Genomic DNA, 27,114 nt, shown 5'->3' with positions numbered 1-27,114 from the left:
TTTTGCCCATCTCTTGTAAATTAGATTTTTGAAAATTAATACAATGCACCTAGTAGTTCTCGAATAATATTTAAATTATTTAAAACTAGACATTTAATTAGCAATTTGATGTGCGTCTTCTATTAAATATGTAGAGTTAGCAACGTAGAGAAAACAATAATTTCAGGTAAACTAATCTTTTAACATTTGATCTCTTTTGCTCTCTCGGTCAACACCCGGTCCCTCTGGCCGACTGCAGGGATTGCGTTTACCAGTTCGCAGCGCATCTGTACGGGTAAAAGTATTAAATTTTTTAATTAATTAGGAATGGATATTTTTGTAATGACTTTTGGCAGCCTTAACAAAAACAGTTAATTCGTTCATTCAAAAATTCAAATTATTTCAGCATAACTGTAATTTTTAAATTATATTAAGTATCAAAATACGTAAAATTAATTTGCCAGACAATCATTCTGTTGTTAAATAATCAGGAAAACAGATTAAACCTGGAAAATAAAATATATATGTTGAAAGGGTGCTATCAGTAGAGGTGTCGGCTGCCGAGAAAAATATCGATTTATCATTATATCGGAATATATAAGTATATATCGAAATATATATTAATAACTAAACTTTTAAAATTAACTACCACTTTAAAAAGTTTATTAAAAGTAATACGGTTTTTTATAATGTTAGAGAAATATATTTTATTTTTTTTGAAAAAATATCGAAGAATATCAATATATCAGTCAAATAAATATCGGAAAAAATATCGATATAAAGATATAAACCTACCAAAAATTTATCCATTCTTAATTAATTTAGAAATTGAGTATTTTACCTGTACAGGTACGATGCACACTGGTAAACGCAACCCCAGCCGCCAGCCAGATGGGCCGGGTGCTGACCAAGAGAGTGAAGAGATGATATGTTAAAAGATCAGCTTACCTAAAATTCTCTCTCGAAAACGTTGCTTGTTCATAGACTTATACCACAGTATACGATTTCAAGCGGTTGGACTGTTTTGCGCCTGCGGCCTACTTTAGTCTTTACCAAGACTTACAGTACATCAGGTGCTGGATTTTTTAACTCCATATAACTTGTAATTATTGTTTGTTTAGTAGTAACTTATTATGTGCAAATAATAAAGATATTATTTTCATTCATCAATACCCCAATCAATGTTCCAACAGAGTTAGTTGTTCACTAATCCTATATAAGTGTTGTTACTGTATGGAACTGATTATGTTCAAATTCATAGTTATTGCTATGTGAGCAATTTGATTGCAAAAGAGTAGTGAACTCACGTCATCAATATGTATAATAGACTGCCTATTGCAGTTTTTAAATTCGTTTTAATACCAGACAGTATTTTCCTTCTCATTTTATTCTAGTTAAAAAGAGATATAATGTTATCTGATACGTTCGAACATGTTATTACTTCTTATTATCCCTTATGTTCTGAAGAATTTTGCAGACATTTAAAGATCGGTTGTTTTGATGCTTCTTTTCATACATTTCAAATAGCCGCTTAATATATTATATTCCTGTGATTGAAAGCGCTGAAAGATAGTCAAAGTTATTATTATAGTCAGGGTCAAAAACTGCTTGCGTTTCCAATCAATTACTACGAACAGAAATGAGATAATGGTTTGATTTGAAAATAATTCAATTTTTAAAAGTATACAATAAAATCAAGGAAGATTTGTTATTTGAATTTGATTATCATGACGGGATTTGGACTATTTCAATATGGCACATTGAGCAACTCTTGGCGAGACCCTAATAAAAAAAGTACAAAGACAACAAAAGTAGATGAAAGGAGGAAAACATTAGAGTAAAATTTGATTATGTTTTCTTGGTCATAATATATTTCAGTAGTTGCCAAAAGCTGTAATTAAGAAATGATTAATAATTTTGAAGATACCATGTTAAAGAGTGAAATATTTCAAATAGTTACTTCGCAAATATATAAGATATGTTTGTGTTTTATTTTTTAGTAATAGGCCGGTAAAAAGATACGCAGTAGTCCAGTTGTCTTCGTTCCTATCACTGCATATTCAATCAAATCGAATTGTTATGGGATGTGGCAGAGAATTACTACAGTAGACATGCAGAATAGGACACGAGAATATAGAAATATACAAACGAGAACTTTTTAGATACGTAGAAACGATTGTCTACAATAACACCCTTCAGTTTGGATTAACTGTAGTTATAGATATAAGAATAAGATATGCGTTAGATGTACTATAATGTTAATAAATACATTATATTTTACAATATTTTTCTTTCATTATTTTATTTATATTAAATTAAATGAAAATGCATGTCACACATGCATTTCAATACATGTCAAAGTTAATTGCGGCAACATTGCGACGTTTTGACTTCGTAAATTGAGATGACTTGAGCGCACTGCAACGTTGAATTTGCACTCGTTAACTTTTATTTTCCATATTTTAGTAATTTTTTTATAACATCTTTATTAGATAGGCTTAGTACAATCTTAATTATAAATTAATTTATTACTACATGTCATTTGCACTTTATTAATTCACAAGCAAGACGAGTGCGAGAAAATACATCAATATGTAATCTCAATTATAAAATTATAATAACTTAAGCTATAGTTTACACTAAATGTATACACTTTATATAAGTTCGTATGGTTTGGTTCGCTTCAATCTTCTGATATCCTGTGCACGGACAAGCAGTTTTATTGTTTCCACGTAGTATGATTTTAGTAATGTTCTTTCGTGTTTCAAGGCGAAATCTTGGATAACTTCGCAAATCCATTTGATTTTCAGGTCGTCGTGCAGTTTTTCGTTGGTTACGTAAGCGATAGGCATTGGTTATCTATCAAGAACCTTGTTTTGACAGCGTTGGATGACTAGTTGATTTAAATTTTTAATGCAACCGCATATTTGCATCCCATAGGTTCAAATTGGCTTTATCTTATTGTCTTATAAATCAACCTCTTTGAATATTTTAATAATTCAGATAATATTTCATCTTTAAAAAATCAGACAAATCCCACATCAAAAGTTAAATAATGTTAATTTGAATAACGTTAATTACAAAAAAAAATGTATTTGGTATGATAGACCTGACACAAAATTATAGAATGTGTTTTAAATATAGTTCTAGGTGATTATTGATGACTCAATATCTGTATAACATACGAAGTACTGAGCTTGAATGATGAAGGCTGAAATGGGCAATATAATCCAACAAGTGTTATTATTTATGATTATATGCTAAACAAGACCTGTTTTACATTTATGGTGATGATGATACAACTGATGTAAATCTTAAAGCTCTTAAAAATAGCTTTTATACTGAAGTGTGAACATATAAGATGTTATTTATGTTACTTCGTTTCCAAATTACTTTAAATATCTACTCTTTTCAAAACACACAATAACCAATAAGAACACAAAAAGTACAAAGCTTTTTGTTATAACGCCTTTTCATTTGTAAATATACATAAATAATAAGAAAATTTAAAATGCAGACTAAACATTAATAAAATACACAACAAATCAGGACGATATTAAATCGGAATTACGGGATTGCGGGCACGAAGCAGTGACCGTCACGCCTATAACGAAAAAGACAACTAATGTAAATGGTGAAAAACAAATTAAAGCTTTTCCGTTGTTCTATGTAGACATGACACAAAACGAAAATAATAAAAATATATATGACATAAATTATTTACTAGACTGTAGGATAAAAGTGGAACCTCCGAAGAAACATAATAATATACCATAATGCACAAACTGTCAACATCTTGGACACACTAAACATTTTTTCAGTAGGGAACCAAGATGTGTGAAATGTGCCGGTAAACATCACACAACTCAGTGCAGAAAACAACGCAATAGTGTAGCGACATGCGTGTTGTGCAATGAAAAAGGTCACCTTGCCAATTATAAAGGATGTGCAGTATATCAAAAAAAATAATAATAAAAAAAACTCCAGCAAAAGAAAATTACAACACAACAACGCTTAAGACAAATTTACAAAGCCAAAAACTCTGAAACAACATCTAGCGTTGAAAATAAAAAAAACCCAAGGAACCGCAAGACCATCGGTCAAACGCCACCAAAATATCAAATGATAAACAAATAGATACGAAACCGCAGAAAGCTGCGGCCAACGAGCCAACTATCGTCGACATGATGAAATGGCTCAAAGAATTCCAGACTGAAATGAGACAGAAATTCAGTCAGTTAGTTGACAGGGTGGAAAAATTGGAGAAATCCGGATTGGAGAAATCTACCCAAAATAAGCAAAAGAAAAACAAAAATGAGTAATTCGTTTTTAAGAATTCTAACTTGGAACGCAAACGGACTAAATCAAAGAGTCCGGGAACTAGAATTATTCTTTAAAACAAATAACATAGATATAGCACTCATATCGGAAACACATTTTTCTAAAAAAAACTACATTAAAATACGGGGTTATGATGCTTATTGGACACTACACCACAGTGAACGGGCTCGAGGTGGGACAGCTTTAATAATTAAACAAAATATACAACATTTCGAACAAGAAGAGATTAAAAATGAAGAAATACAAGCTACGATAATTAGTATCGAAAAAAACGGGACTGAAAGAAATATTGGCGCTATATATTGTCCACCAAGACATAAAATAACACAACAACAATATAAAGATATCTTTTCAAAATTAGGCCCGAGGTTTGTTATTGGTGGAGACTTTAATATTAAACATACAGCTTAGGGTTTACGAATAATAACACCTGGAAAAGGAAACGAATTACTCAAAGCCATTAACCTTACAAATTGTAATTATCATTCAGGGCGCGAACCCACTTACTGGCCCACAGACAGTAATAAAGTCCCAGACCTGCTGGATTTCTACATTACAATAGGCATCTCATTAAATCAAATTAATACAGAAAGCTTGTGCGATCTAATATCTGATCACACTCCAGTATTGTTAACACTGGTCACGACAATCCTAAGAAAAGCAAAAAAAACCTAATCTTACCAACAAATATACTGACTGGGACAAATTCAGATTAATACTGCAGGAACAAATCAGTTTAAAAGTAAGACTTAAAACTATAGATGATCTTGAGCAACAAACCAAATATATAACTGAACAAATTCGGTCAGCTGCAAAAGAAGCTACCCCAATAGCAAGAGAGAAATCAGAATATGAAGTACTTTACCCCCTCGAAATTAGAGAAATGATAAAAGAAAGGCGAAAAGCTAGCAGAGTATGGCACAGAACCAGAAATGCTGCAGACAAAACTACTTATAATTGAAATAATAATCAGACGAATCAAAAGATCAAAGAATATAAACAGAATTGCTTTCAAAAGTATGTAAGTCAATTAAGCCCACAAGCAGACAAAGATTACTCGCTATGGAAAGCAACTCGAAGATTTAAAAGACGAATTATTCGAGTACCTCCAATTAAATATAACCGAAATGAATGGATTCGACGCGACAATGAAAAAACTAAAATGTTCGCACACTACTTAGCTAACATATTTCAACCTAATGATATAGAATCTACCATGGATACATCTCCTGTTTATCAACCCGATGTAGATCTAAATCTAATTTCCCCACTGGAAGTTGCCACTGAAATTGATAACCTCAATCCTAAAAAGGCACCTGGTATAGATGACATTTCACCTGGATTATTGAAAGATCTGCCACGAAAAGTAGTCATCATGTTGACATATATATTTAATGCCTGTTTATGGCTCAAGCATGTGCCGGAATGCTTTAATTTGGCACAAATAATTACGCTCAAAAAACCTGACAAACCTGCAGAACAAGTCGAATCTTACAGGTCTATTTCGCTACTACCTGCAATATCAAAGCTATTTAAGAAATTAATATTTAAACGTGTTAAACATTTGGTAACAACGCCAGATTTCCAGTTTGGTTTTCGAAATCACCATTCAACAATCGATCAAGTGCCCAGAGTAACTGCGGCTATCGAAAGAGCGTTTGAGCAAAGGAAATACTTTTGATCGGGTTTGGCATTTGGGATTAATCTGTAAATTGTTACCGCGTAACTATTGTCAATTGCTGGAGTTATATTTATTCGGACGAAAATTTAGAGTATCGCACGAAATGGCGTTCTCGACATTTAAGAATATATCGGCTGGAGTTCCATAAGGTAGCGTCTTAGGACCTCTCCTGTATCTGCTCTACACTGCTGACATTCCAACAACAAAAGAAACACTTCTTGGAACCTTTGCTGACGACACAATTATTATGGCAAAAGATATATCTCTGCCTAGGGCAATAGAAAAAGTGCAAGTGGCAGTCAACAAAATCTACAAATGGACGAAAGATTGGAAAATTCAACTTAATAGCTCCAAATCTATCCACTATCTGTAGATTAAATTGGAAGCATCACGTTAGACAAAAATCAAAACACATTAGATCCAAAATAAAACAACTACACTGGGTAGTCAGGATGTCAGGAGATTGAAGTTGTTCGCTACTATACAAACTTATATAAAGTGTATACATTTAGTGTAAATTATAGCTATAAGTTATTAATTAGTAAATAATTTTAATTTTATAATTGAGGAATACATACTGATGTATTTTCTCGCACTCGTCTTGCTTGTTAATTAATCCAAGTACATAGGAAAAGCAGTAATAAATTAATTGTAAATTAAGATTCTTAAGCGTATCTAATAAAGATGTAATGAAAAAAATAATTTTAAAATGTTGGCTTAGAGCATACGAAAACGTTATCACCGTTGCTCATTGTATCGAAGATAAATTACTTTGGAAGGGACGAAATAAATTGATGACTAACGACACACGGCATGCAAAGCTCTATAGGCTACAATACCCTGTGATATTTTAAACATTTCTATTGTATGAATTTTTATTATTTTAAACAAATGTCCTTAACACTCTATAGATCAGGCATATACAGAGAATGGACAAAATAATAGGAGCATCTGGCAATATACAATATTTATTTATCAATAACGTGTTGAACCACCATTTGGTTTAAAAGAGCTGCATTTCTTCGCAGATTAAATTCATAAAATGTCTGAAAATTTTCCAACGGAATAACGGAAGAATGAATTAGTTTTTTAAGTTTATTTTTCATGCTTCGGCTTTCAATTTTCTGTAACTTTTAAAATCAAATTATTAACAAACATAAGTTCACAGCATACTAATGAATCGGACGCTCTTCTTAACTGACATGCCTTATTACACTTAATTGACAATTGCGCTTTCTGTTAAGTTAAGCAGATAAACAGATGATTAGTGAGGCGTACTTAGAAACCGATATGTTTAGTTTTTCATTGGTTTTTAAATTTTATTATTTTTCGAACAATATCATATTAAAAATATTTCTTATCAATGTACTGATATTACAAATAAATAGTCTCTGCTTTTTTACCCAGAACTTGATTTATATATTCATAGAATAACTATATTGGTTATGGCTGTATAATGTTTCATTTTTACATTTTCATGTAGATTTCTATTAAACGCAAGCAAACAAACAAGCAAAACTGTTGTCTTTATCAAAGCTCAATTCTAATGCATGAGTTAATTAATCTGTAACCTGTAAGTATTTGCAATTAGGGTTTTGCTCTGTTTTAAATTTCAATTTTGCATTTTTATGCATTATTAATTTTCTGTTATATTCATAGACTAATGGGGATGCAACTCAATAGGGGACTCTGGCGCAAAGTTTTGCTTTGCCCAACATCCAGAGGTCGCATAATTGGTCATTCAAGTAATTTGATTGGTTAATTTAAATATCCATTATAGGCACCTGTAAAAAACATATTTTACTATTTTAGGGTAAACTGGATAGCTCGGAGAATGGAGGCAAAATGAAATGAAACAGTGGTGTTTACATTATGTGACCGTTATTTACTGGGTAATATAAAAAATGTAGAAAATACAAAATAGATAAAACGGATGGCAGCGGTGTTACGGAAACGAGGTTTGGGCAGTCGATGGTGACACGTCTAAACCAAATGATGGTCGAGTACTGAATGATCGGAAATAATTTTAAATAAAATCCCAGATAAACGTCACGGGGTTGCCAGCTATTCGTTATCGGGTTCTAGTTAGCGCTGCTGGCACCCCGTCCGTGTTCAACATCTGGGATTATATTTCTGGGTATTTTATAGACCGTTATTCCACTATGCAAAATTCGACATGCCTCAAGGTCGCTACACTATGAAGACCTTGAGGTTATGTTTAATTGACCAATGAATTTTAAATAAAAAACAATTCTTTTCTGAAATAAATTTATTAATTTTAATTCAATTAAATATAAATATATGTAATATAAGTAAATAAATCTAAATATAATCGATAACAATAAATATATCTATAAGACATATTATATATATATATATATATATATATATATATATATATATATATATATATATATAACCATAAGCAAAAAACTTTGTCTCTTCCATCTTTTTCCGTTTTCATATTTGTTTAAAAAAAGTTTTTTAAAATAAAAGGTTTTGAATTTACATTTTTTAAAGATATTTCACAAAAATATGTTATATTATCGGCGTGGCAATATCGCGGGATAAAATAGGAGTTTAAAAATTAAAAATTAATTAAAAGAAGAGGTTAAAAGAGCCCTACTCATAGTATAATAAAACAATATTCTGGGGCATAAGATATTGACTTGGCTTGTCTATTCATAGAGGAACATCGTGAATTGAAGTTATAGAGTCATCCACCGCTATTATAATTATTTAAAGAGTCCTCATGTTCGTCCTCTTCACAATTTCCTAATGACCAATGAGATGAAAAAAATTAACTTATGTTAAACGATTCAAATGACTTCTATAGCATACTAGCCGAGCATGTGTATTCCTGAATCCATTATCTGGATCTAAAAAAAAACTATCTTGGTTAAATAGCCTTAAGCCAATATTTTTATATTGATAATTAAACTTTTTTCTTTAATGAAAAGAACCCCTCAAGGTAGTTATTAAATTGATGTCACTTTAACAAACTTTTTCTTACTTGAGCAATACATTTTACAGCAATATTCCTCATGTATTGAATATCGGTTGACCTACTCTTAATAGACTTGCATTCAGGAGCTACTATTTATTTTATTGGAGCTGCGACTATTGATCCAAGGAGAAAAGTATATACCTGTTTGCATATAATCTTTCGGGGGGATTAATTTTTAAAATGGAAAAAATCTATATTTGATGTTTGAATATATATGAATAAACTTACCCCAACTTACAACAACAAAACATGATGTAACGATCATAAATTTCTTTGATACTTAATTCATTCCGTTTGGGATTTTTAACATTATCAACCATTGTTTAATGACATCCAAATACTTCTTCCAACGAAAACAATTCTGCATTTCGTTACTATCTGTGCATCCGGATACACAACACTTCCTAGATCAATAATTTACTTTACTTTTTGTAAATACTACCGACTTATATATACTAATCAACTAATAATTTAATCCCTAAACGCACTATTCCTTTTGACAGCCGTAGTGAAAATGGCGCTCAAAATAAATAAATAACAAACGTGCCATAGAAACGAAGTGAGCCAATCAGATTCCGTCGAGGCTTATAGCGTAGCGATTAAAGCGAGTAAAATAAGTTAAAAGTAGCGACATCTACATGTTGGACGTCGTGAAACATTTCTCCAAAATTTCGTATTAAGTTAAATCTTTATTTCTCTGTGGTTTTAATCCTTATCTTAGGCATAGAATCCATGATATTACCTTAACTACAGATCTCCTCAAATTAAAGAAATTACCTCATACCCTCAATAGCATTCGTGGAAACAAAAACTCAAAGTAAAATATAATATAATATAATATAATATAAATATATAGATGTTATAAATATAATATAATATAATATAAATAATATAAATATAATATAGTACAAATAATATAAATATAATATGATAAAATATACATTGTCGGTATATACATTGTTAATATTTTAACTTTTCATAATTTATTAGTAGCGTCTTCTTTTATCACATAGTTTAATTTTTTTACCTAACAATTCTGAATATGACAAATAATATATACCCAGACTTTTTATAAAGTAACAAAGATTATTGCTAATTATAGCTTAAAAAATTCAAACTCATCCAAGCATGTTATTTCCAGTAAGTACAATATAATCGTCAATTTCGAAGCATTAAATCCAATAGAAATAAACGGGTTTAGGTGTCGACTGAAGTTTTTCAGTCATCTTACCACGAACGATTAAAGCGATTCTATACACTTATCCAATTAAAATATTACTGAGAAATTGTCGAGGTTATTCTATCTTTAAGCCGAACATGTTCCCGTAATAATTAGCCACTTGTTCTAATTAATAATTTGTAATTATGGCGGTTTTGACGCAGAAGATCGTTTTCACTTTCGTGACACTAAGCAGTTTTAACAACCCCAATTAGGCTCTATTTTCAGGTTGGTGATGGCAATCTGCTAAATGACAGTATTTATGACACGGCCAAATTGTTTTAATGTTAAATTCATTAAACGTTTAAAGGAAATTTATTCATTTAAAGATTCTTAGTCTTTGAATATTATTAATAATGATTGAGTGGAATTAAAATATATTAAATGTAAGAAGAATTACTAATATCATTTATCAATAACATATATACTATTTATGAATGAATGAGTATGAATTTTTCCATAACAGAAATTAAATATTTGATTTAAAGTTGTAACAAATTTTCGGCATAATTTCCAACTACTTCAATATGATGTAATGGTCACCCTTCTATGGCAGCTATTATCGCTTCCTTTGGTGAATTAAAAGCTTTTTATGAAAGGATCTGTTGAAGTTTGATAAAAAGGAGCAGTCAGAAGGAGGTAAAACGGATTTTAGAAAAATATCAATCGAAAATATTTTTAAGACAACTTTTGCATCCAAGTGATCAAATGATTACTATAATCCGTGTTTATTGTTTTGCATGTAATATATCATTATGAAAGTTTTGATTATCCCCTACGTACTTTCTCCTTTTTCTTTTCGTAATCAAAGAAATTGATGAAAATATATTCTTAGTGGATTTCCGAATACGAACTCACTTCAAACACTTCCGAACAACATTTTTAATTCAAGTAAGTGGTGATAAATTCAAATTCCATTATACAGGTGGGGGAAACCGTTTTAATATATTTAAAACTGTACTTGAATTTTTGTTCATTTACTAGAAAACGTTGTGCTATGTGTCTTACAAGTTAATTTTAACCCCAAAGTGTTGGTTATATTCTTATAAATGATATTCTTGTTTAAAAAGCGATTCATCATTAGTGATTTCATTAAAAGTGATTAAACTATATCTAATACATGTTAAACCACATATTAACATTTTATTTATGAATTAAGATCGTTTTTATACCAATAAAGGAAAAACTATTCTCAACGTTATTTATTTCTAATTTGTACACCTTCTCAACGATAGTATATTCATATATCCAGCCCCATCTCTTTGAGGCTCCCTTGGACTAACCCATAAATTTTTCACTTAAGAGTCTCATAATAAACCCACTTTTCATCGCCGGTTTTTATCCGGCTCTAGAAAAGTATTTTTTGTTGTCCGGCAAACTCTGAGACAGTTCTCTGAGACAGAACCTTTCAAACGATATTGAAACAGTTTGAAAGGGTACTTTTAGTCAATTCGTCTGGTAGGATTCCATTTCCCTCTTTTTTAACCGACTTCAAAATAGGAGGAGGTTCCATGTTTGGCTGTATATATCTTTTTAATGTATGGACCGATTTTCAAAATTATTTTTATTGGAATGAGTGTACTTCCGAGTTGGTTCCATTGGAACCAAGCCAGGATCTGATGGCGGAATCCGGGGAAATTAAAAGAAACCAAAGAGAAATTTCAAAGGCATGTACAGATTTGTATGGACCAATTTTCAAATTTTTTGTTTTTTATAGGAATGAGTGTACTTCCGAGTTGGTTCCATTGGAACCAAGTCAGGATCTGATGGCGGAATCCGGAGAAATTAAAAGCAACCAAAGAGAAATTTCAAAGGCATGTACAAATTTGTCACATAATTTTTTATCTAAAATAAATAGATATTTGTGTATGTTATTGCTGAACTGATAGGACGGAATATTGGAAGAAATTCAGTGTAAAAGCTATTCAGTTTGCTTTTTAAGCACTAACCATATCATATGAGAACTCGTAGAAATATTGCAGGTAACTACTTCTATGGTGTACTGGTTAGAGCGTTCAGCTCATATGCGGAGGTCGCGGGCTCGATTCCCGATAAGGGCAATAACTTTTTGTTGTTCTAGTTTGGTTAAAACATTTGTCAAATCACCTAGACTAGGTAGCGGACTCCATGGCCTTATTTCCAATGAGTGTTTCCTTATTCCTATTTTTCCTTATACGGGCTGCATCTTTATTTGGTACCCATTTACCCTACCCATTGTAACACTTAATAAAATAACTGCGTAATTTATTGAGTAATATATGAAACACTAAAAAGACAAAAATAAACTATTTTTAACAAAAAAATGGAACCGATTTCAAAAAATAAATAAGGAACTCACTAATAAGTAAAGAATAATCCAACTCTCTTAATCTAACTTTTTTTAACAAAAAAAAATTAGAGAAATAAATTAGAAAATAGAAATAAAGAGAGACCTTATTTAGCCTATCTGCTACACGTATTTTATATTCTACTATAGAGACACAATTTAGCTTACTACCTACCTAAACCTATTTATCTATTTACAATATTATTTTAACTACCACTAACTGATTAGTTTGAAGACTGTGCCGAACCCAAACAATACAAACATAATAATATAATTTTGTGGCATGTACGCACAATTAATTTACAAAACAAACTTAATTTTTTACTCAGCACCTATTATTTGAATTGTTTCGTTATCTGATTTGCTATCTGAGAGTTTTCGCCCAATAAGTCTTGAAATACATTGTCTTCGAGTTTTTTAGTTCTTATGTTATTGTCATTTTGTCATTGACATAAAAATCGCTACTATTACAAAATTTAAACCAGAATCAATAAATGGAATATGACTAAGTAGCATCAGCATAAGTTTCAAAAATCCTTTTAGAACCTTCCACGACTAGCATTTGTATACACTGAAAAAGTCAATAATACTAACTGGAAACCTGTCGAAAAAGTTCGAAAGAAATTTATCGAACAAATAGTAGCTTGTTTACATTGATATTTCGTGCTAATAAATATCGTTGATGGAAACGCATTCAAGCACCTAATATCAATAAAAGAGAATCTGTTTTGGCTTTGATATTGGTTGAACTGATGCATTTTGAATAACAATTTTAACATTTTGAATTAAAACATTTTGAACGGACAAATATCAACGATTAATTTTCTTTTATCAATTTGCGTTTACTACTGATGCAAACCAATACTAAATAATGCAGCTCTCTAAAGAAAACTTTTTTGTATTACTTGTTATAGCTGATGTTAACCCTTAAGAAGACATCGGTGTAAAGTATATACAAATTAACAAACGAAAATTTCTTTTAGAATTGTTAGATCGGGTATACCCTTGTAATATTACAATCTGACTAGAATTGATTGATTAGATCAATGACCTCAAACTCTGATAACATAATTATACTAACACTTGCATAATGTTCTGTTTTAAATGGCTTCTTAATAATTTCTACAATACAATAAAAAAATACCGATATAGGTCGATTCAAATTTATATGGTTTGTTGTTTGTGAATTTCAACTACTCCTCATTACCTTTATATTTAGTCTTTGTCGGAATATTATATTCAGTCCCTCTTTTTTTTTATGATTTACATAGTTTTATATGCCAGTTTTGATCTGCGATAAATAGGAATACTGTTTTGTTTTTAATATAGGGTTTTCATTGCAAAACTAAGACTTGGGAGTGAATACAATTTAAATATAGAATTATAACTTAATATATCATATATCACATGTCGTAATTATTATTCTCTGCAATTGATTCGTTTACTATATTATATGATAGAATCAATAATATGCCATATTCTTTATTATAACTTGATTCGTTGTCATCAGATGCATACATGAATTTTGATTAGCAATAGACCTGAATGAAATGACTAGCAATATTCATATATTCAGTAAATATTCGTGGTTATAAAGTGTTGTTTGAATATGGCGGGATCAGTGATGTGTAGTTTATTACGTGCAGCTAAAATCGAATTAAACTGTCGCTGCAGATATGAACACGTTGCAAAAGTTGTGAAGGATACTGTTGTATATTTTATGGAAAATTCTGCTGCATCTATACTACCCATAAGATATAATGCCTTTTGTTTACCACACGGTTTTGAAATACTAACATAACTCTTTCAACACTAAAAGATGATATAAGTCTACAGAATATTAGGTAGAATATTTTTATTAAAGTACATCAAATGATACAAATACAAAGTAAATCAAATTCAAGTTTTTATCAAATGCTATTTTAGAGTGAGAATTTGAGGAAACAACTAGATATATATCAACTTAGATTTGGAGTTATCATGACAAAAATATTATTTATATTGCAGAATATTGTGAGTTTACAATTAGTTCACAATTTAATGTTAACTCAAACTAAATTGAAGTTGGAGATAATGAAAAAAATTGGTTATTCTAGCGCCAGAGAAAGAAGTCGGTTTTGAATCGTATTGTTACTAGTGATAAAAAGTCGATAAACTACGATAAGTTAAAAACGGGAAATAGTTTCATGTCAACGACCTGGTGTGATAACGATTCCTTAAATTAAAGTAAAACGGTTGGAATGAGATGGAAAGTTATGGCTATCTACGACTTGTGATGAAAAATGCCATAAAATACGTTACACCTCCATTTGAAGAAGATATTTTTTAAGGTGGCTTTAAGATACGGTAAACAAAGTTTTGATGAACAACACCTTATTAATATTAAAATGAATTTGTATTAAAAAACAATGTGTAATATAAATAAATTAACTTAGCACAACTATGTGTCTTATAACAACTTTACAATAGTATATTTTATATCGATTATGTTGTTTATTTTGGTTTCACTGATAAATCTGAGGTTACATCTGTTCCAAATTTATGTAAAAACTAATAAACAATTACAGAATCTGATAAATATTCAGATAATATAAAGCAACCAATAATTATTCAACTTTTATATATACCAACCGTTCTGTATACGTGTTAGATAAAAATATGGCTTTTATTAAGTTGTGTTTGTTTACATTAAAATGATACTATTTATAATTTTCCTTACAAGCTATAAATATAATACCAATATAATCAATATGATGATGATTTATTTAATTCGGAATCTGTAGTTAGTTATTTATCAATAAATAATATCATTATTATTAAATTCATATGATTAAAACCCCTGATCACTTTGCATCTTTTTTGGTGCGACATTATTTAAACATGGAAGTTGAAGCCTCATTCAGGACTGTTCCTTACAATAATCCATCACTACAAGATGGGGTCGAAAGAAGAATTTACTTAGTATCCTCGACTTGATTAAAAGTTCAAATAAAAGCGATACAGAAAAACTAAAATAAAACCGAAGTTGATTATAACCAAAAATAATTATTACTAGTTCCTTGTAGGTGCAAATAAACGTTTCTAAAAATTGTTTCTTTTAACGGTAAAAAATTAAAAGAAACTTTAAGAACTTTACGAAACCTTATCAAAAGAAACTTTAGATTCTTCTTCTTCTTTTCTTTCTAACATGTCCCTTCCGGAGTTTTGTATGAAGAGTCATTAGGGGATACTTTATTACTATTGTTATATATAATGAGAGTATCATTTATTATTATCGGTGTTTGTGTGATCTGGTTATAGGTGAACTAAACAAGCACATATTTAATTTGGGTAATTTTTATGTTCCAGCTTTTTCATTATTCATATCGTCACTGGCCTGTTATGATTTCGAATTATTTTCGTTATTGTCTCCGACTGTAAGAAGCTCAGAATCATTAGCGAATGTAGACATCGTGATATTTTCCATTTTTGATAGATCACATATGTAACATAGGTAAAAAACTGGCCTCAGTATAGTTTTGGTCGAAAATCTAGTTTAGCCTATTTTATTGTAAAGTAGGCTTTACAATAAAATAGGCTGTTTTGTTGACTCAAAACATTTAATAGTTCAGTGTGTTGATTCGGTAACATTTTCGGTAGTTTATGAATGAGACCATAGTACCAAACCTTATCGAAAGCTGGTGGTACATCTAGAATATAGCTGAATATACTTTTTCATCTTCATAGGCATAAAATATGTTAAATTATTTTTATAGTTTATTTAATTTTTTCATATTCAATTCAAGTTGGTGGAGCACAATCTATCAACAACTAAATATTCGACGTAATTTTAAATTTTCTAACTAAAAATATTTGCACTAATGATTGACAAAAACCAAATGCAAAAGAGCTAAGAAGCTGCAACACGCAAGTAATAATATAAATAGATGTACCAAGACATGGAGAATAAAAGTAAACGAATGTAAATTAGTTCATATTAAATAACAACATATAAGAATAAGTGTGACTATATCCATTAATAGATATATATCAATAAATCCATAATCCTATTAATACAGCAAAAGCGTTAAGTACCTTGGGATGAATCTCAGAGATAGAAGAACTCGAATTAGAATACAAAAATATTGTTTTTTTGAAATTTTTTTGTTTGAAAATAAAGTTATCCGTATATAATAAGTTGCTGCTATATAAACAATTACTAAAACCTATATGGATCTATGGAATTTAGTTACGGATACGTTCTGCGAAAATGAATATCAACAAAACAGTATTTCAGAACAGAATCCTGAGAAGTATTGTGGACGAACGCAGATATTATATGAATATTTACTTACACGGAGGCCTTCGGATTCCACGTGTCATATAGGAAATTAAAAGTTTCTCAACAAGACAGAAGGATAAATAATATCCATATATAGTTTTCGATATTTTTTAAAAAATATCGATATATCGGAAAAATATTAATATTTTTTTAATATATTGATATTTTGAATGAAACGAATAAAGCTTTAAATTATACCTAGTTTTTATAATGTTCAAGAAATACAATAATTTTTTTAAAGATATCCAAAAATATCGGCTTACAAAAATGTCAATATATATCAATCATAAAAATATCGGCCGAAAATATCGGTAATTTTTCAGCATCCCTAGCCTACTTTAAACAGTACTCCAGATAAACCCTAGCTGGTAAAAAGGAGACCCTAAAATATAACAAAAAAAGTTTGATAATTCTTTCAAATTCCTACTACTACTACTACTACTACTTCTACTACTAGTTCCTTTCTACGAAAAATTAATATATTCATTAATAAAATTAATAAAACAAAAAAACCTACAACACGTTTGAAATGATTACCTAATTTTTAAAACTAATTATTTCAGTTATAAATGAATTTAAAATGTGTGCGCTAATTAGCATTCGCCAAAATTAGATGACTTAATTAATATTCAGTTCCGTATATTAATATTCCCTATTAATAGTTTAGAATGTCAACCTTACCTAAGTTTTTTTATTCTTTATTGCATAGTTGAAAAATATTTTTAAATTTGTACAGCTCTATTCATGTTGAAACATATTGAAAGGTACATCGTACATCATAAAGATACGTGACTTAGCAATTACCAATAAATATTTAATTTATATTATAATATTAGAATTTCAAGTGCGGTGTAAGTAATAATTTAATTCTTTTTCACTGTTTTTCATATATTATAAAAATCTATAAACAACATTTTTGAGATATTTTAGAATTTGTATATGATTTAAAATATTGTATCATTGCATCAATATTGCATTGTAATAATTTCATTATGACATTGTATATACATTTCCGGAATAAGTCGAGGTACAATGTCACACATTTTATTAATCTTAGTTCAAATTTAAGAATTTACGAATATACTTGATTGTTTTTTCAATAAATTTTAGCCACGCCATCGCCAGAATTTTCTGATAAATGAAAATAAATTGACTATGCCATAATTTATTTTATGAGGTATTAATTTTCCTGCTATCAACAATACTTTTGAAATTACGTATTAATATAAAAAAACGCGTTATAATAGTTTTGTTTTGAATCTCGAAAATTATAAATATAACTGGATACGTTTTATTATATTTTAAATATTTTAAACTTATTTATATATTAATAATACCCTTGATATCAGAGATGTACACATTTTACCTTACTTATTCTTAGTATAGTAAATCCTTATTATCATTATTTCCATTACGAGAGCCATATGGTTTTAATACCCTGAAAATTAAAATTATACAATACTAAATAATAATTGTTTATTTGTTATTACTATACATTTTAGTTGCATAAAGAATATCTATAATTTCGACCTGTCTATTTCATCAACTTATCATCTTTGTTATTCAGAAAAATAATGTTTTCTTTTGATTTTGTTCAAAATTCATTTAATTAGTTAGCTCAATTTAATAAAAATTATGAAATTAGCAGTATCGAGACACATCGAAAGCTTTTGTTCTTACCCGTGTAAATCACAACTAAAATATGATTGCGACATATCGATTCTCAGTTTTCAAGTTTGAATGTGTTGGAGTTAAAATTGTTGTTTCGAAATTGGAGATCTGCCAGTCATGTAGATGTTAATTAACAAAAGTTAAACTTCCCTAAGTCTGAGACTCCAAACTAATTGAATATCCTTGATAGCAGAGATATATAAGATTTGCATTACTTGCCTTTTGTATTTACTATGATAGATATATATTAGTAATACCTAATAAAATTAGCATTGGGCTGTTGTATATGTATGTGTCTCCAATATACATGGGTTACACAAAATAATATAAACACTATGCAATATAAAACATCTTGTTTTTTGTTGACAACACTGCTTCCGTATAAGCAATGCGACGCATATGTAGCAATACATACAGCAATACAGTGTTCATCCCAAAGTTTGTAGGTTATATTTCAGTGTGTTATACGCTTTGTTCTGCAGCGGTTAACACAAGCAATTGATGAAATGAGTGACCTTTAAAGTGTTGTTTATTATTTTACAAGCAATAGTATTCACGGTAATGACAGCATGCATAAAACATAGTAAAACATCATTGACACCGACGAATATTAAAAATAATTGTGGCCAGACAACATAAAACCACCACGGCAAAATGAGAGTATAATTGCAAGTGGATTAAGCTACCAAAGAAGTGATGCAACGACCATAATACCTGGACACTTGGAATGGAATATTTTTTTCTACAAATGGTCGGGTTTATGTCTGGATAACTCCAAAAGAAGCATAGGGGAAGTTCTGTTATCATTCAGGCGGCAATATCGTGGTATTCATCTGATCCAGTCATTCACATCTCTGGTTGAAATGATGAAGTTTCTTCTATGACTATCTAGCATATTTGTGCCAAGCACTGCCATATTCTAAGATGATAAAAAGCCCATACACACAGTATGATTCTGACTCTCCTATGATATGTCAGAAACAGAAACAGGGGTGCTTTTAGTCTCTAAGTTTAGAAGTGATAATATCATAAAAGGTACTTTCGGTATCAACAATAGCTTGATTTCATACATTCTCACAGTGCTCCCGTAATAACATGTTGCACAATTTACTACAATATAAGTTTCTCGATTTATCGTGTTCAGAAATTAAAAAACACCCTCCAGGGCTTACAGTGGTACTTACTTGAGAGAATCTGGTAAGCTTCTTGTGAAAGGCATGATATGGTGTTGGTCCTACAAAATTAAAATAAAATTATATATATTAACCTGAACCTTTATGTAGCTTTAGTTACTTTAAATGAAATAATTTATATATGATATATGAATAAATTAACAGAATAATAGGTAAGTCAGAATATGCGACATCGTTGTACGTTTTTAGATTTTCCATTATCCTATCTTCGAACTTTTAATTAATTCCAATTCAGTTGTGGGAAAACGCAACCGTCAGAAAAACAATAATATTTTTTCTAAATTTCATGTATTCTCCACATTGCATGTAGAAAGAGTTTAATAGTAATTTCATTTTAATATGTCTGTTTTTTTTGTCTGATGTTCTATTGTTTGTACTACTAGACCGTTTGAATAGGAAAAAGGAGCCGATATGATCAGGTCGTTGGCCGAAATAATGACAGTGCCCCTGTTTCCGGTTTCTTCAAACACGAACTGATGTACACGACAGGAAGCGACTCGTCCATGAAGAGGTGGCGCTTTTATATGTACCGTTGCGTTTAGTCTCTATTTCCGTTTGCTTATCAAACTACGGAAATGTACCGATCATTATTCGTATCCTTAAATCCGTATATCTTGAGTATTTTAGTCATTCAAGCGATATAGACACTACGTGTTGTAAGCAATCTTAATTTAGTATTATGTCGTAATGTCCCATTTTTTAAAAACAGATTCTAGTAAGTCAACGTAAACGATTGTTTCGTATACACATTTTACGTCAGTAACCCGTTTCCAATTGGCAAAGATGACGTCGTCATTCGTCTTATTCTCAGTGACTAACAGAGTTATATATACATTGATTCATCTCGACGTTTCCGGCAATATTTTTAGACAAAAATATTCAGAAAACTGCGGTTTAATAAATTCCTGTTTACAATCGATCGAAATCTTTCTTTTTGATAATATCTTCATTAGATATACTTACTACAATCTTAATTATAAATTAATTTGTTACTACATTTCATTTATACTTGGATTAATTCACAAGCAAGATGAGTGCTAGATAAATACATCAATATGTATTCCTCAATTATAAATTTATAATAACTTAAGCTATAGTTTACACTAAAGGTATACACGTTATATAAGTTCGTATGGTTGGGTTCTCATCAATCTTCTGATATCCTACACGTTGTCCAGTAGTTGTATTGCTTCCACGTTAGCATGATTTAGTAACCTTGTTTCGTGTTTTAAGGCGAAATCTTGGATAACTTCACAAATCCACCTGTTTCCAAGTCATCGTGCAGTTCTTCGTTGGTTACATAGCGATAGGCATTGGTAATCAATCGAAGAACTTTGTTGTGACAGCGTTGTATGACTAGTTGATTTGAATGTTTAGTGCAACCCCATATTTGCACCCCATAGTTCCAAATTGGCTTTATGATTGTCTGATAGATCACTCTCTTTGATTTTAGATCAAGTCGAGAGCATCTTCTGACTAATCAGTATAGTTGTTTTATTTTGATTCTAATGTGTTTTGCCTTTTGTTTAACATGATGTTTCCAATTTAATCCACCATCAAGATGGTTTCCGAGGTACTTAGCTGATTCTGCTTGAGGAATCGCGAATCCATTAAATGATGTAATTAAGTTTTTATTATTTCGCCGCAATGAAAAATTAACGTGGACAGATTTAGAGCTATTAAGTTGAATTTTCCAATCTTTCGCCCATTTGTCAGAAGGTCATCTGAATTAAAATTTGTTTTTTTTCTTGGTTTCGGATTCGGATCAAGAAAAAAGTAATGAAGACACATTGATTGTGATATTTATACTAATTTTGCGTTTTGAGTTCCAGAATTTACGATGTTACGTATAAATCTCAACCTAGACGGCCATCGTTGAAGAAATCTATCAAATTCGTTGAAATATCGAGGTAGATATTTTATAAGGAGTTAAACGTCAATCATAAAGCAATTTTGGATCATTTTCAAAAGGCTCTTTGAATTTGTTACGAAACTGTCTATTCAATTCGAGCTTTTACTTGTAATCGCTAAAACATAACGAAATCGAACCACTTTTAAAACGCAAGTGTTTATGTACGACGAAAGTAGATCATCTACGATAATAACTTGTGGAAAATATTGCCAGGAAAAGCTTTACAAACGGCTGCAAAGCTCACATTGATGCTAAGGAGTATGATGTTGGTCGGTATAATTGTTCTACTGGTACTACAAGCAGCATTTCAGTAATACGCTATCTCAAAGCACAGAATAAATTCACGTATAACATGCAAAAATTATGTTTCCAATATTATTGCTTTATCTCCTTTTATATACCTATCCAAACAATTGTCAAAAATTTGTCATTATTGTCAATCTGTTCCAATTTTGCCCTTTTGATATCAACAAATAAAAGGACCAAAGTATTTGAGGCAAAATTTCAGTCAATAACTCCTCGGTCCAAGTAAAATATTTTTGTAATATTTCTTACTTATATATAATTATTCTGCGTATAATTTTCTGCATGACTCACTTTTCTTTTCTTGCAGGGTGTACCACATCTTCACGTGTCAACATTAGGCTTTCTTCACGAATGGGAGGATCAAAGAACGGTATGTAGGTTTTATAAGTATTAATAATTTTACTAATAGATTGATATGGTCTCGAAATTTTCCAATTTCTTAACAAGAACATCATACGGAATTATCTCAGCTTAGCGAACTATTCTTCCACATACCTCAACTTCTGGTATGTTGTTACACAATAATAACGTTATTAATACTATAGTAACTAAGATGGACAGGATGATGAATTATCTCTTTTTGAATGTACGATTGACGATTTAAATTTTCGTAAAGTTGCTGTTGTAAAACTCAACACTTCTTCTTTTGTTGTTCCGGCTTGCAATATACAATTCACCGGTTGGAATCGTGATTGTAGTAAGATACCTAAAAGATGGGTCAAAGGCGTTTGTTAATTTCTGGACAACACGACTATTCAAAGGCTATTAAGAAGGGCTTAATGCGTGTAAACGCCCCTTTTTCCACCTTAAAAGTAGGAAGTAGACATTTTAATCTACATTAAATTTAACTAGATGAAGCAGTTTATGAAGTTTCTGAAGGTTTTGAAGTTGTCGAATGGTTATACCTTCGAGACTTGTTGCCTTTCGGAGGGTAAGAGTATCACGAGCCCTTTAATTCAATGTTTGTAAATTTGAATTGGTCTTTTGAATAAACATTTCCTTTTTCTCCATAACGATTTATTGTCTATAATATAATATACAATAATCAAAAGTAAGTGTTAATGACAATTAAATTAAGTGTTATACAGATGGGAAAATTGATTATTTTTAATTTTTATTTCAGTAATGGGTACATCCTCCTCCATTTTTCATAGTTGAATATTGTAAATATTGAACATAGTAGTTAATTTAATATAAGCTATACTATTATTTTTCTCAAAAATGAATTTTATTTCCGTCTTTCTCTAAAAACCTATAGCAGCCCAACACATAACCCTTCCTCCATTCAACTGCCCGTGACTTAAAATAATCTGATCTTTTTGTAAATTATAATAGTAACACTTGTTACGTATTTATTTGAGATGTATTGAGCTGCTATAAAAGTAGGTTAGCACGTACAATTTAAAAACTAAAAAGTGCTATCCAAAATGAGTGGAAAAAAGTACATCAAGATTATGTTAAAAATCTATATGAAATGCTACGGAAGAGACTGATTACTGATGTGATAATTACGAGAAGGATGTACCCATCACCGAAATAAAAATTTAAAATATTAATCTTAAAAGCTAAACATTTATTGTTATTAATAGTTAAAAAAGTAATGAAATGAAAATTTTCTAGTGTGTTAAAGTTTTGTCGGGTGTTTGTAGTGATATTTGGAATAGTTATACCGAAGTAGAAGAAGAAGAATAGAAGAAGTAATTATACCGAAGGAATTAGCATTATTATATATAATTTTTCATTGTCTGGTTGTTAAACTATACTTTTTGGTTTATTGAAAATGTCACATTATAAATTTTATTACATAATGTATTACATAATAAATATGAGTTATATTAATAGATAAAACCGATGACGATAAAAATCAAAAATAGGGTAAAACTCAAATTAGATAATGCACAGTTACGTGTGTGAATATATCTTTGTGTGTGAATATTTCTGCAGCAGTATGTGTGCGTGGTGTTGACCGTCATTCGGACCGGTTACTCAAACTGAGGCGGTACCCGGTTATACGCCAGTTACAGCCTTCGTAGAACGAATTTGAAGAGGGTTTAGTTTTCGTTTTCACGAGCGACTTCTGCGAACGCACCGGGTCCAGTCTCATGGTTCGGTTTTTAAAAAGAATAAAGGCAGATTAGTCGTAAATTCTGCCTTTGTGCTTTCTGGGAAGCGCCCGGGTTCTGGAGACGACGGCCTTTTTTGTGCACTTTTTTTATGTATGCACAGATTCTTTTGTTATGTGATATTTTATACACTATAGGTCATAATTATCCAACAATATCATATTTTATTTTTGTGGGCACTAATAAAATTACACCAGCTGTTCCTGTCGTGGAATAGTGATCGTTTTTACTCGTTATCTTGGTATTTGCATAATATTAGTTTTAACGATTACACCTAATGATGGCTATAATTGGTGTAAGTCAATATGTTTCTTGAAATTTTAATATTTACTAGTGATCGCTGAGTGGTCGAAATGCAATCCTAATTTATTAAGTTAATCATGTATCTCTCACAATATACTAAAGACTAAAACTTGTTTAACAGAAATATGTATGACATATAATATTATTTAAAGTATTATAGGTTTGTTTATTAAAATATATTAACACATTAAGAAAGTAAACAGGAACATTTCTTCACAATTTGGAAAGTTATATTAAAGGAAGGATTATAACCATTAAATATATTAACTTAATGGTTGATGAACAATTGCTAAACGTTAAAAGAGTAAAATGGAGTATATAAAGTATAGCCTATTCAAAGTTTTTTTAGTAATGCGTCGTGGATATTTGTGACGTCCAAACATTACAATATTGCAGCATCAACTCTGAGTTTTAGTTCAGTTTGGATTTGACATACAAAAAAATTCTAATTTAAATAAAATAATTGAACAAAAAATGTTATCAAATATAATCTATTTTAATATTATAGTATATCTGAAAACTACAGTTAATTATACAGCCACAATAATTTATAGGTAAGAGTCAAAACCTCTCATCGCTATAGCTTTCAAGAATTTTTCACGTCGGTCGGTTGTCAGATGTACGCTAAATTATTCAAAATATTAGTTATAATTACTACAGGTTATAAACCGGCAAACGTTGTTTTACCCCTTTGATTATTTTGATAATTTAAGTCGCTGCGTAATATATTATATTACTTTGTTTGAAAATGCCGAAAACAATAGATATTCAGGATCACAAATTGATTGCGGCTTGAATAGGTTACTTCGAAATGGAACGAGATAATGGAGTCCCCCTTTTGCCTTTAGAGAGGTATTTATTGATGATATTAAGTAATATAAATCCTACAATTTTATTGAAAATGTTTTTTAACGCGTTGCTGCCGGGCTAAATATTAGTGTGGGTACTGTGAATAACACCGCTTACAAAATGAAGAATAATACGTTGAATTCATCCAAGAAAACCCGTCTACATACATAGTGGGTGACGAATCTTGACCATCTTGATATTGGCTCTATTCGAGACCAAATATAAGAAATTAAAGAACAGTACAGTATAAGTACACAAACTATTTTATAGATATAAACATAATTTAATAAAATTATTTTAGAGAAAATTGTCTGTCTAAAAATTATACATAAAATAATTAGGGATATGCAGCTTTTTGAGGGACGTAAGACATCCTTTCATACACTCTTACAGGGCATAGGGTTTTGAATGGCGTAAAGATAACCCTCGGAGGAGTTTAATAGAACTTCCCAATATTACCTTAAAAAAATAAATTTTTAAATGTATAAAATTAGCCCAAGAAATATAAACTATTTGAATTTGTGTATATTGATGAAACTTATTTGAATATTTAAAAATAGTTCATTGTGGCACTCTTGGCAAGACAGTAACAAAACAAGTGTAAAAACAACAAAAATTGATGGAAAAAGGTATATGTTACTGTAGCATTCGTTTAGATTTTGTTGGTCGTTATATTTGCTAATAATTAATTGCAGATATATTGCTGGTCGAGAAGGATATTGCATCAAAAACTGTTTGGATATGGAAGGAAGCATTGTCAACCATAACACCTTCGATTTGTATGGACTCGATAAGACATAACGAGGAAGTAATTGTGGAATTGTGAACATGTTTTAGACATATTAGAAATTAACAGTTTACTGATTGACTTGGACAATGAGTGTGAAAATGTCTGAAGGAAACTTTCAGGATATGTGATAATGCTGGAAATTCCCGAGACAGAGTGATGAGAGTGGAAATAACTAAAAGTATGCACATAATTAATTGAATATAACTTTAGAAAATGGTTTTGTAAGGTGTGAAAGATTTGTGTGCACAGATATGATAATAATTGTTCAAAATTAAACATGACCATTAGGTTAAAACGTATGAGGAGAGAATGAATACTAACTGTTTTGTATATATCGTAAATGGATTAGACAGAATTCAGTGATTAATTTTATGAAGAATCGTGTACACAGATAGTAGCAAAAGAAATAAAATATACAGTGATACCAAGATGACTTGACAAGTAAACACACCATTGAAGAAAACAAGAACTAAATGTAAAAAGGAAAATATGCTCTTGAATGAAAGTAAAATAAGTTTCTCAGATATATAATTTTTAATTAGGTGGATTAGATGGATTTTTATGTAGCAGTATCAGAAAGGAGTTAAATGTAAACAAAACAAATCTAACCTACAAACTATTATACCTGTGCTCTTAATTGTAGTTTTAAGTTCTTCGATAATATATATATTAGATATACTATAATGTTAAAATAAACTATATTTCATAACATTTTTGTTCAATTATTTTATTTTGATTAGAATTTTCTTGTATGTCAAAGCCAAACGGAACTAAAACTCAAAGTTGATGCGGCAACATTGTAATATTTCGACGTCACAAATATCCATTACGCATTACTAAAAAAACTTTGATTTGACTATAGTTACATATTTCATTTTATTAATTTATATATTTATTGAAAATATATTAATTAGAGCATCGTATATACTTAGGGAATAAACTATTTTCAAAACTCTTATAATGTAAATTATTAAAATAATTGATTAGAGGATTAAAGAATAAAATATCACATCGGTACTATATAATAATAATATATATATTGTTAATATATAATTAATTGTTAGAAACATGTTTAGCTAAAATTCCATTATTC

At 30.1% G+C, this 27,114-nt stretch overlaps 1 protein-coding gene across 1 annotated transcript in view; it reads left to right on the top strand.

Moving 5' to 3' along the window:
• The window catches only part of LOC143195036 (suppressor of cytokine signaling 2), a 333,965-nt gene that overhangs the window by 27,798 nt on the left and 279,053 nt on the right, over positions 1 to 27,114 (top strand). Inside the window, exon 2 of the mRNA XM_076401993.1 lies at positions 22,264 to 22,326. The gene's annotated coding sequence lies outside the window, so the exon portion shown is untranslated. The remainder of the gene's footprint in view (positions 1 to 22,263; positions 22,327 to 27,114) is intronic.

This window comes from Rhynchophorus ferrugineus, unplaced genomic scaffold (assembly GCF_030347505.1).
Source record: "Rhynchophorus ferrugineus isolate W39M unplaced genomic scaffold, kcgeb_rfMv2 rfM1, whole genome shotgun sequence".
Taxonomy (NCBI): domain Eukaryota; kingdom Metazoa; phylum Arthropoda; class Insecta; order Coleoptera; family Curculionidae; genus Rhynchophorus; species Rhynchophorus ferrugineus.
Note: the sequence above shows the minus strand (reverse complement) of the source record. Positions and strands in the feature narration are given on the sequence as shown.